Source organism: Vombatus ursinus, unplaced genomic scaffold (genome assembly GCF_900497805.2).
Source record: "Vombatus ursinus unplaced genomic scaffold, bare-nosed wombat genome assembly UNPS02014786.1, whole genome shotgun sequence".
Classification (NCBI taxonomy): Eukaryota; Metazoa; Chordata; class Mammalia; order Diprotodontia; family Vombatidae; genus Vombatus; species Vombatus ursinus.
The window spans coordinates 46,769,840-46,779,379 of NW_020954564.1; positions in this window are offsets into that span (position 1 = coordinate 46,769,840).

A 9,540-nucleotide genomic window follows, 5' to 3' on the forward strand; every position below is an offset into this window, starting at 1 on the left:
CTTTGCCCTAACCATCCCACATGACTGGAATGCACTTCCTCCTTACCTACACCTAGGAGTCCCTCTCTTCCATTAGGAAGCTTGATTAAGCTTAAGCACCATCTTTTGCATAAAGCTTTTCCTAATTTTCCCAACTGTTAATGCTCTTCCTCCTAAACTTCCTTGTATTTAACTGTTTTGTATAGATTTGTATTTATTCACACTGCATATATTTTTGTACATATTTGCTGTCTCCCCATTAGAACAAAAGTTCTTTGAGAATAGAGAATGTTTCATCCTTTGTACTTTTATTTGCAGCACCTGGCATAGTGCCTGGCACGCAGCAAATGCTTAATAAATACTTGTTGACTGATTGAAGTATGTGTGATAAGTAATTCCTATGAGAAAACTGAGGCACAGAGAGAATTGATTGGACCAGGTTTTAAATAAAAAGGACTTCATTCTTTCAAAATCATCTGGCACAGGTTTACAAATCATCTGACACACCAGAATGTGACATACACAAATGGCAGTCATACTAGCAGGTTAAACTGGACTTGCACTGAAATGGAACCTATTATTTTGTTGTTTAGAATAGTGACCTCAAACTCAAATAGAAACAAGGCCTAATGATTTGTACAAGAGTATCCTACTAGCCAAACACTGGCTTAGTTTTTAAATTTGTAATATTATCTATGTTTTATTATATTTTTTACTTATCTTGTTAAATATTTCTCAATTACATCTTAATCTGGTTCCTCAGGCAGTGTTTGATACCTTTAGTCTACCTCATTGAAAGGTTAACTGACTTGCTTAGGGTTAAGCTACTATGTGAAAAAGCTGTACAACTGTATATAAATATGGAGTAAGTTTCCTGAGCAGCCAGGATAAAGCTTCAAATACCTGTCTCAGTGATCTGTCTTCCAGTATTGACAAAGAAAAGATACAATGGTCCCTTTTCGAAATCTTAGAGGATATTTTAAAATGTAGATTGTATCACTCTAAGACAACAGAAATGCTTAAATTATTTCATGTTCTTAGAACTTAAATACTCCCATTTATATAGAATCAGGTTGATACAGACCTGATCAAAAGTATTAGTGGGCATATATAGTAATTATTAGTAACAGGTATCAAATAAAAGGAAGAGAAAGTTAAGACAATGGATAAAAGTTAATCTAGATGGAATCTTACCACCTATCTCCATAGTGGTAACACTTCATATTGTATTTTAAATAATTCTTCCAAATAGAGCCAACTGTGATATAGCGGAAAGAGTACTAGATTTGAGAGTCAGAAGACTTGGGTTCAAGCTGTGACTCCGCTCACTTCTTTGGGCCTCAGTTCCCTCACAATAAAACAAGGGATTTAGATGAGATGATCTCTAAGGTCTCTTTTAACGCTAACATTCTGTGTTTCTGAGGCCAAAGTTCATTGAAAAGTCTTTCATATTTCTTACTCTATCTAGCCCAAAGAACTATAACAAAAGTCCAAAGAGGCAGCGAGGTGTAATGGAAAGAGTTGAGACCAAGCTCAGTATGACAGTAAAACCACCCTAGACGCTCTGATTGTCCTACTTTTCTCTATGAAACTCAAAGGCATTAGGGCTTTGAGAGGGCATGTTTCTTCCCTGCCTATTAGCATATAAATGATTCATCCTCATACAATCTCTTCGAAGTCATCGACTATGTGTACCTTCCTATGTTTCTCTTGCCTTCTGTGTTACCATTTTTTGCGTCCATTCAGTCCTGGCCTTATCCTCAGGAATGTTTGGGAATCCTCTATTTCATTAAAGACCTACCCTCCCTACCACCCACTCACTACTTCCCCATACCAGTGTATAAGCCAGGGTAATAGGAAGGCAAAGTGCAAACAACCTAGTCTCACAGCACCCAGCATAGTGAGGCAATGTTGACCTAAGGGCTTCATCTCTATTCTTTGTGAGAGACAGGGCCAGACTAGAATGCACTACAAAGGATTAGGGGCCATATTATTATGGACAGTTTCCAACATGACGAGGAGCAATTCAGGGGGCTTATCCTCATTTCAGGCAGGAGGTGGGATCAAAGTTGCATTGAGGCAGCCTTCACTCATCCTAGCAAACAAGCAGCCTATGCCCAACCTAGCAGCAGGCCTTAACTACAACAGGAGGCATAGCCCAACAGTTTGGGCTTCTCCATATCATCCAGGTGTACAAGAGCTGATTATGATTCAAGCAGAAACCCACAATCAAGAAACTGAGGCTAGAGATATGAGTAAATGGAAAAAAAAAATCAAATATAATGAAGAAATACCTTGGACTGAGAGAAGACTAAACAATAAAGCCGGAAGAAGAGAGTAAATTCGTAAGTCCAATTACAGCCTCGAAGAAAAAAAAGTCCTGGCTACAAGGACTAGAATAATATCTGAAAGAAATGAAATACAAAATGGATAACTAGGAAGGAAAAAAATAGTAAGAAGAATAACTATAATAAACAGATGGTGATAAACCTTAGACAAGAATTGAACAACTTGAAAATTAGAATGGGCAAAATAGAAAGTGACTCCATGAAGAAACAAAAAATATTTAAATAAAATCAAAAGACTGAAACAAATTGTAATATGTATATTGTATAAAAAACTGACCTGGAAATAGGTCTAGCAAAGAGAGATATCTAAGAATCACTGCATTACTTTAAAATCATGAGGCCCCTGCCCCCCCCAAAAAGCTTGAATACTGTAACTCTAAAAGTCATAACTGAAAACTAACCAGATCTCTTAGTACCAGAGACTGGTACAAATGACAAAAGAATCCATTGATTACTTCCTGAAAGAAAACTCCCAAAAGTTTTTTCTAGGACTATAGCCTAAATCCAGAGCTTCCAGGTCAAAGAAAAAAAATATATACTGCAAACTGCCAAAAGAGAAAGAGTTCAAGTACCAAGTATCACATAAGACATGGCATATGTGCTAAAAGATTCGATAAGCAAAACCAAAGAAGAAACAAAAGTATTACCTTTTCTAGAGGATATATATATATATATATATATATATATATATATATATATATTTATACTTAGAAAACCAAAAGAGGTAGAGTTAAGATAGCACAGTGAGAGGAAGCATTTTTCTTAGCTCTGCCAGCATTTCTCTTCCAAAATGACCAAAAAAAATGCAACCGGACCAAATTCTGATTGGGAAAGTCTAGAAAAAGTCACATTGAGTCATTTTTATCTAGCACAGGAAAACATAGGGAGGCAGACAGAGAGGTCTACGGACACTAGAGTGGGGGGCTAGCCAAGAGTACATGTGTCAGTGACATGGAGCATTCCAAGGCCCAGGGATAGAAAGTGGGGAGATGCAGCACCAGGACAAGGAAGCACTAAGGCAGAAAGAGATCTCGGGGGATCTCTGAACTAGTGTTGGGTGCAGTAATGGGTGCCATCTCACAGCTCTGTGGTCCATTACCTTGTTCCAGATTAGAGAGATCTTCCAGGGCAGAGGAAAGTTAATCATGAGAAAGAGTGGGCCCAGCTGTGTGCTGAGCAGGAAACAAGTTCCAGAAAGAAAACTATGTGACTCCGAGCTTAGAAGCAGAGCAGCAATTCAGTACTAGCCTTTAGTCCAGCACATAAGTTTGCAGTGGAATAACCTGGGGAGAAGTCCTAGACCAAGGGTTGGGAACCTGTGGCCTCAAAGTCCTTAGGTGCAGCCTTATGATTGAGTTCCAGTTTTACAAAACAAATCCTTTTATTATAGGAATTTGTTCTATGAAGTTTGGATTCAGTCAAAGGTCCTCACTTGGCTGCCCTCTAGGACCTAGACCAATAAGGATACACCAGTTCAGTAACTCTGAACCTGCAGAATCTCTCAGTGGGCTAACAGTGATTAAATCTAGCAGCTGTTTACTGGAACCATTTATAACCATGTACAAGCCAACAGACCCAAACCTGGGTCAGGAACTTGCAGAGCTCAGATCAGGAGGGTAGTAAATATGTATCTCCCTGGATCACACCACTTTTGAAGTAGTAAAAGCTTGCAGGTCTCCAGACTGAGCTGTAAAGCAGAAGAAGGATGTAAAAGAACAGAATCTCAGGTAAGATGTTACTCCCTCCTCCACCAAAGAAATGTGCAGAGCCCAGAACTAACAAAGTCTAAAGTCAAGAAGCAGGTTTAAGAATGAGCAAACAAAAAAAGAACCCAACCAAAAAGAATTACTCTGGTGATAAGGAAACATGAGACACAAACACAACAGAAAAGAATAACTTTAAAAATATATAAGCAAAGCCTCAAAGAAAAATGCAGATCAGATACAAGCCCAACAAGAATTCCCAGAAAAGCTAAAGAATTTAAAAAGAAAAGAACAAAAAATGATTTTAAAAACCAAATGAGAAGTCATGTCAGATCTCAATCTGTATTATAAAGCAGTAATTATCACAATAATCTGGTATTGGCTAAGAAACAGAGTGGTGAAGCAGTAGAATAGATTAGGTACACATTACATTATAATAAATGACTACAGTAATCTAGTATATGATTAACCCAAAGATTCAAGCTTTTGGAACAAAAAACTGATTATTTGACAAAAACTGCTGGGAAAACAGCAGGACAAAAACTAGGTATAGTCCGGAGGTTCCCAAAGTAGTCGATACTGCCCCCTAGGGGGCACTGGAATGATGGAGGGGGGAAGGTAGCAGCCTTGGGTACAATTGGGGGATGTTGAATAAGAAGAAGGGGGTGGTAGAAGCATAAGGAAAGAAGAAAAGATAGGAAAATTTTGAAAAATCGTTTGTACAAGTTTCATCTGTTATGTAACAGAGTTAAAGACATAGTGATTACGTTATTTTCCAAATAAACACACAAAATACAAGTTATAGCGGATCAGTGGTCAAGTCTGCCAATAGGGTTTAACAAGCAACTGTTGGCAGGCAAGCAGGTCACATATGGTTGGGAAGTCCAGCATGCATGGGCAGGAATATGTGCATGCAATGACTAGTTTATAATACAATACTATACAGTTACATGATGCAATACTGTGTCATAAAAATTTCAATGCAGGAAAACCCCCACAAATTACAATAAATTATTAAATTTAAATGAGTTGATTTTTTAAAAAAAATTGATACTTTTTTTTGAAATTATACAATTTTTTTAAAAAACCATTAAAGGGTTAAAGATTTCCAGCCCTAAGTAATTTTTTTTAAAGGGAGTGGTAGGCCAAATAAGTTTGGGAACCTCTGGTATAGATCAATACCTTACACTGTATACCAAGATAAGGTCAAAATGGGTACATGATTTACACATAAAGAATGATACCATAAGCAAATTAGGAGAACATGGAATAGTTTATTTGCCAGATCTATGGATGAGGGAAGAAGTTAGGACCAAAGAAAATATAGAGAGCATTAAAAATGTAAAATATATAATTTTGATTATATAAAAGTAAAAATTTTTGTACAAACAAAATCAATGCAACCAAAATGAAAGGGAATGCAGAAAACCCGGGGGGGGGGGGGGGGGGAGAAATTTGCAACAAGTTTCTCTGATAAAGGTCTAATTTCTCAAATACATAAAGAACTTACTTAAAGGATATGAACAAGCAGTTTTCAGACAATGAAGTCAAAGCTATCAAAAGCCATATGAAAAAAATGCTCTAAATCACTACTGATTAAAGAAATGCAAATTAAAACAACTCTGAGGCATCACCTCACACCTATCAAGTTGGCTAATATGACAAAAAAGAAAAATGATTAATGCTGGAGGGGATGTAGGAAAACTGGGACACTAATGCACTGTTGGTGGAGTTGTGAACTGATCTAACCATTCTGGAAAGCAATTTGGAACTATGCCCAAAGGACTATAAAACTGTGCAAACCCTTTGATTAAACATTATCACTGCTAGGCCTGTATCTCAAAGACATTTAAAAACAAAAAAAAAAAGGGAAAAGGACTGATTTGTACAGAAATATTTATAGCAGCTCTTTTTGTGGTGGCTAAGAATTGGAAATTGAGAGGTACCTATGAATCGGGGAAATGGCTTTAAAAAGCTGTAGTATATAATTGTGTTGGAATATTATTGTGCTATAACAAATGATGCAGAATGATTTCAGAAAAACCTGGAAAGACTTACATGAACTGATGCAAAGTGAAGTGAGCAGAACCAGGAAATTATTGTACACAGTAAGAGCAACATTCTATGATGAAGAACTGTGAAATGACACAGCTATTCTCAGCAATACAATAACCTAAGACAATCTCAAAGGACTAATGAAGGAAGCATGTGATCCAACCTCCAGAGAAAAAACTGACGTTGTCTGAATACAGACTGAAGCATGCTATTTTTCACTTAAAAAAATTTTCAGTCTTCTTGTACAAAATGACGAATACAGAAAAGTTTTATATGATTGCACATGTATAACTTATATCTGGTTGCTTATCATCTCAGGGAGGGTAGAGAGGAGGGAGGGATAGAATTTGGAACTCAAAACTTTAAAAAAAAATTTAAAAATTATTTTAGCATGTAATTGAGGAAAAATAAAGTATAATACATTAAAAAATAAAGTATATAGAACCAATAAATAAATAAATGACAAATGAGAGCTATGGGAGACAGATATGAAGAGAGAACTAACAGCTTGGTAAAAGAGGTACAAAACTTTACTGAAGAAAATAATTCCTTGAAAATTAGAATTAGTCAAATGGAAGCTAAAAGTTCCATGAGATATCAGGAAATAATAAAACAAAGTAAAAAGACTAAAAAAATAGGGAAAAAACAACTGACATGGGAAACAGAAGAAGGAAAGATAACTTATAACCAGAGGACAAAGTAGAAATTGAAAGAATCTACTGGTCACTTCCTTAAAGAAAGCACAAAATGAAAACTCCCAGGAATATTATAGCCAAAATCCAGAACTCCCAGGTCAAGGAAAAAAAAAAAAACTCCAAGAAGCCGGAAAGAAAGAATTCAAATGCTGTGGAGCCAGTTATGATCACACAAGATTTATTAGTCACCACAAAAAGGAATGGAAAGCTTGGAATATGATATTCTAGAAACAAAGGGGGAAAATGGAACTTTATTGAAATAGAAGAATTTTAAGCCTTCTTGATGAAAAGATCTGAGCTGAATAGAAAATCTGACATTCAAACACAGAACTCAAGAAGCACAAAAAAGGTAAATGTGATAGAGGAATCATAAGAGACTAAACAAAGTTAAATTGTTTACATTCTTATTTGGGGAGATGATACATATAACGCCTTATAACTTTATCATCACCAAGGGTCTTAGAGGGAGTCAAATTATAGAGAAGGCCCAGGTGAGATTCTATTAAGTTTGGATGATCTCAAAAGCATACTGGAAGGGTAGGGAAGAAGAATGCACTGGGAATGGGGGGAAGGAAGAATAGGGAAAATTATCTCACACAAATGGACAAGGAAAACTTTATATAAGAAAAGGAGTAGGGAGAGAGGGGGTAGAGAGCGAGCAAAACTTGAACCTCACTTTCATTTGAATTGGCTAAAGGATGAAAGAACAAACATACACATATAGTTGAGTACAGAAATTCATCTTATCCAACAGAATAGTAGGAGGGAAAGGAATTAGAGGAGATAAAAAGAAAAGTAGATTAAGGGAGAGAGTATCAGAAGCAAAACCCTTAAAGAGGGGATAGTAGAAAAAAAAAAGAAGGGAAAGTACTAAGAGACTAGGATGGAAAGAAACACACAGGTAGCAATCATAACTATGAATGTGAATCAGATAAACTTACCCATAAAATATAAGAGGTTAGAAGACTGGATTAAAAACCAGAACATAACAATATGTGGTTTACAAGAAATACATTTAAAGCAGAAGGCTATCCCGTAAGAGTTAAAATAAAAGGTTGGAGTAAATTCTATTAAGCTTCAGCTGAAGTTAAAAAAAAAAAAGGCAAGAGTAGCTCTCAATCTCAAGACAAAGCAAAAGCAAAAATAGACAATTAAAAGGGATAAGTAGGGAAACTACAGTTCGCTAAAAGGTACTACAGACAATGAATTAATACTAATACTGAATAACGTACACCAAATGGTATAGCATCTAAATTCTTAAAGGAAAAGTTAAATGAGGTATAGAAAGAAATAGACAATAAAATTATAATAGTGGGGAAATCTCAGTTTACCCCTCTCAGAACTAGATAAATCAAACCATAAAACAAGGAATAAGTTAAGGAGATGAACAGAATTTTTAAAACGTTAGGTACGATAGACCTCTGGAGAATACTTATAGGCAATAAAAAAGAATATACCTATTTCTCAAATGTGCAAGGCACTTTCATAGAAATTGAACATGGGACATAAAGTCACAAACAAATGCAAAAAACCCCCAAAATATTAAATGCATATTTTTTACTGTGATGCAATAAAATTATATTCAATAAAGGGCCTTTGAAGTATAAATTATAAATTAATTTAAAACTAAGTAACTTCATCCTAAATAATGGGTGGGTCAAAGGATAAATCACAGATATAATCAATAATTTCATTAAAGACAATGATAAAAATAAGACAAGCCTTCCAAAATTTGTGAGATGCAGCCCAAGCAGAACTTAGGGGGAAACTTATAATCTGCAAATGCTTACATCAGTAGAGATAGGTAGAGAGAGATAGGAGTGATCAATGAATTGGGCATGTAACTAAACAAATTAGGTCAACAAGTTAAAAAAATAAACACCAAAATTAAAGCTCTGAAAATCAAAGGACAGATTAACAAAATTTAAAGTAAAAACCTACTAAACTAATATCAAAAGGAGTCATTTCTGGAAAAACAAAACAATAAAATAGACAAGCTATTAGCTAACTTGACTTCATAAAAGAAGAAAACAAAATTACTAGTAATCTAAAATTAAATAGGTAAATTCACAACAAATGAAGAAATAAAAGCAATTAATAGAAGCTCTTTCAACAATATGTTAATAAAAGAATCTAAATAACATGGATGAATATTTACAAATATATAAGTTTCTCTGATTAACAAAACAGGAATTAAAATACTTAACTGACTTTATCTTAGAAAAATAAATTTAACAAGCCATAATTGAACTCCCAAAGAGAAAAAATAACCGGGACCAGAGGGATTTACAAGCAAATTCTACCAAACATTTAAAACCCAAATGCCTTACAAAAAAAAAAAAAAAAAAACAACAATTCTAATAAACACAAGCTGTTTGAAAAAATTGGGTAAAGAAGGGATACTACCAAATTCCTTTTATGACACAGATATGGTCTTGATACCTAAGTCAGGGAAAGTAAAAGCAGAGAAAGAAAACCACAGACCAATTTCCCTAAGGAATTATTTAAATTTTTAACAAATTATCAACCTTTCAATTGGATTACTGCAATATATTGTATGCTACAACTAGTCTTGATTCATACCAGGAATGCAGGACTGGTTCAATATTAGGAAAAGTATAAGCACAAATGGCCATATTAACATATTAATAGAAAAAAAGCAAAAATCATATAATTATTTCAACAGATGAAGAAAAGGTTTTTTGATAAAATACAACATCCTTTTCTATTAAAAACACTAGAAAGCATAGGAATAAATTG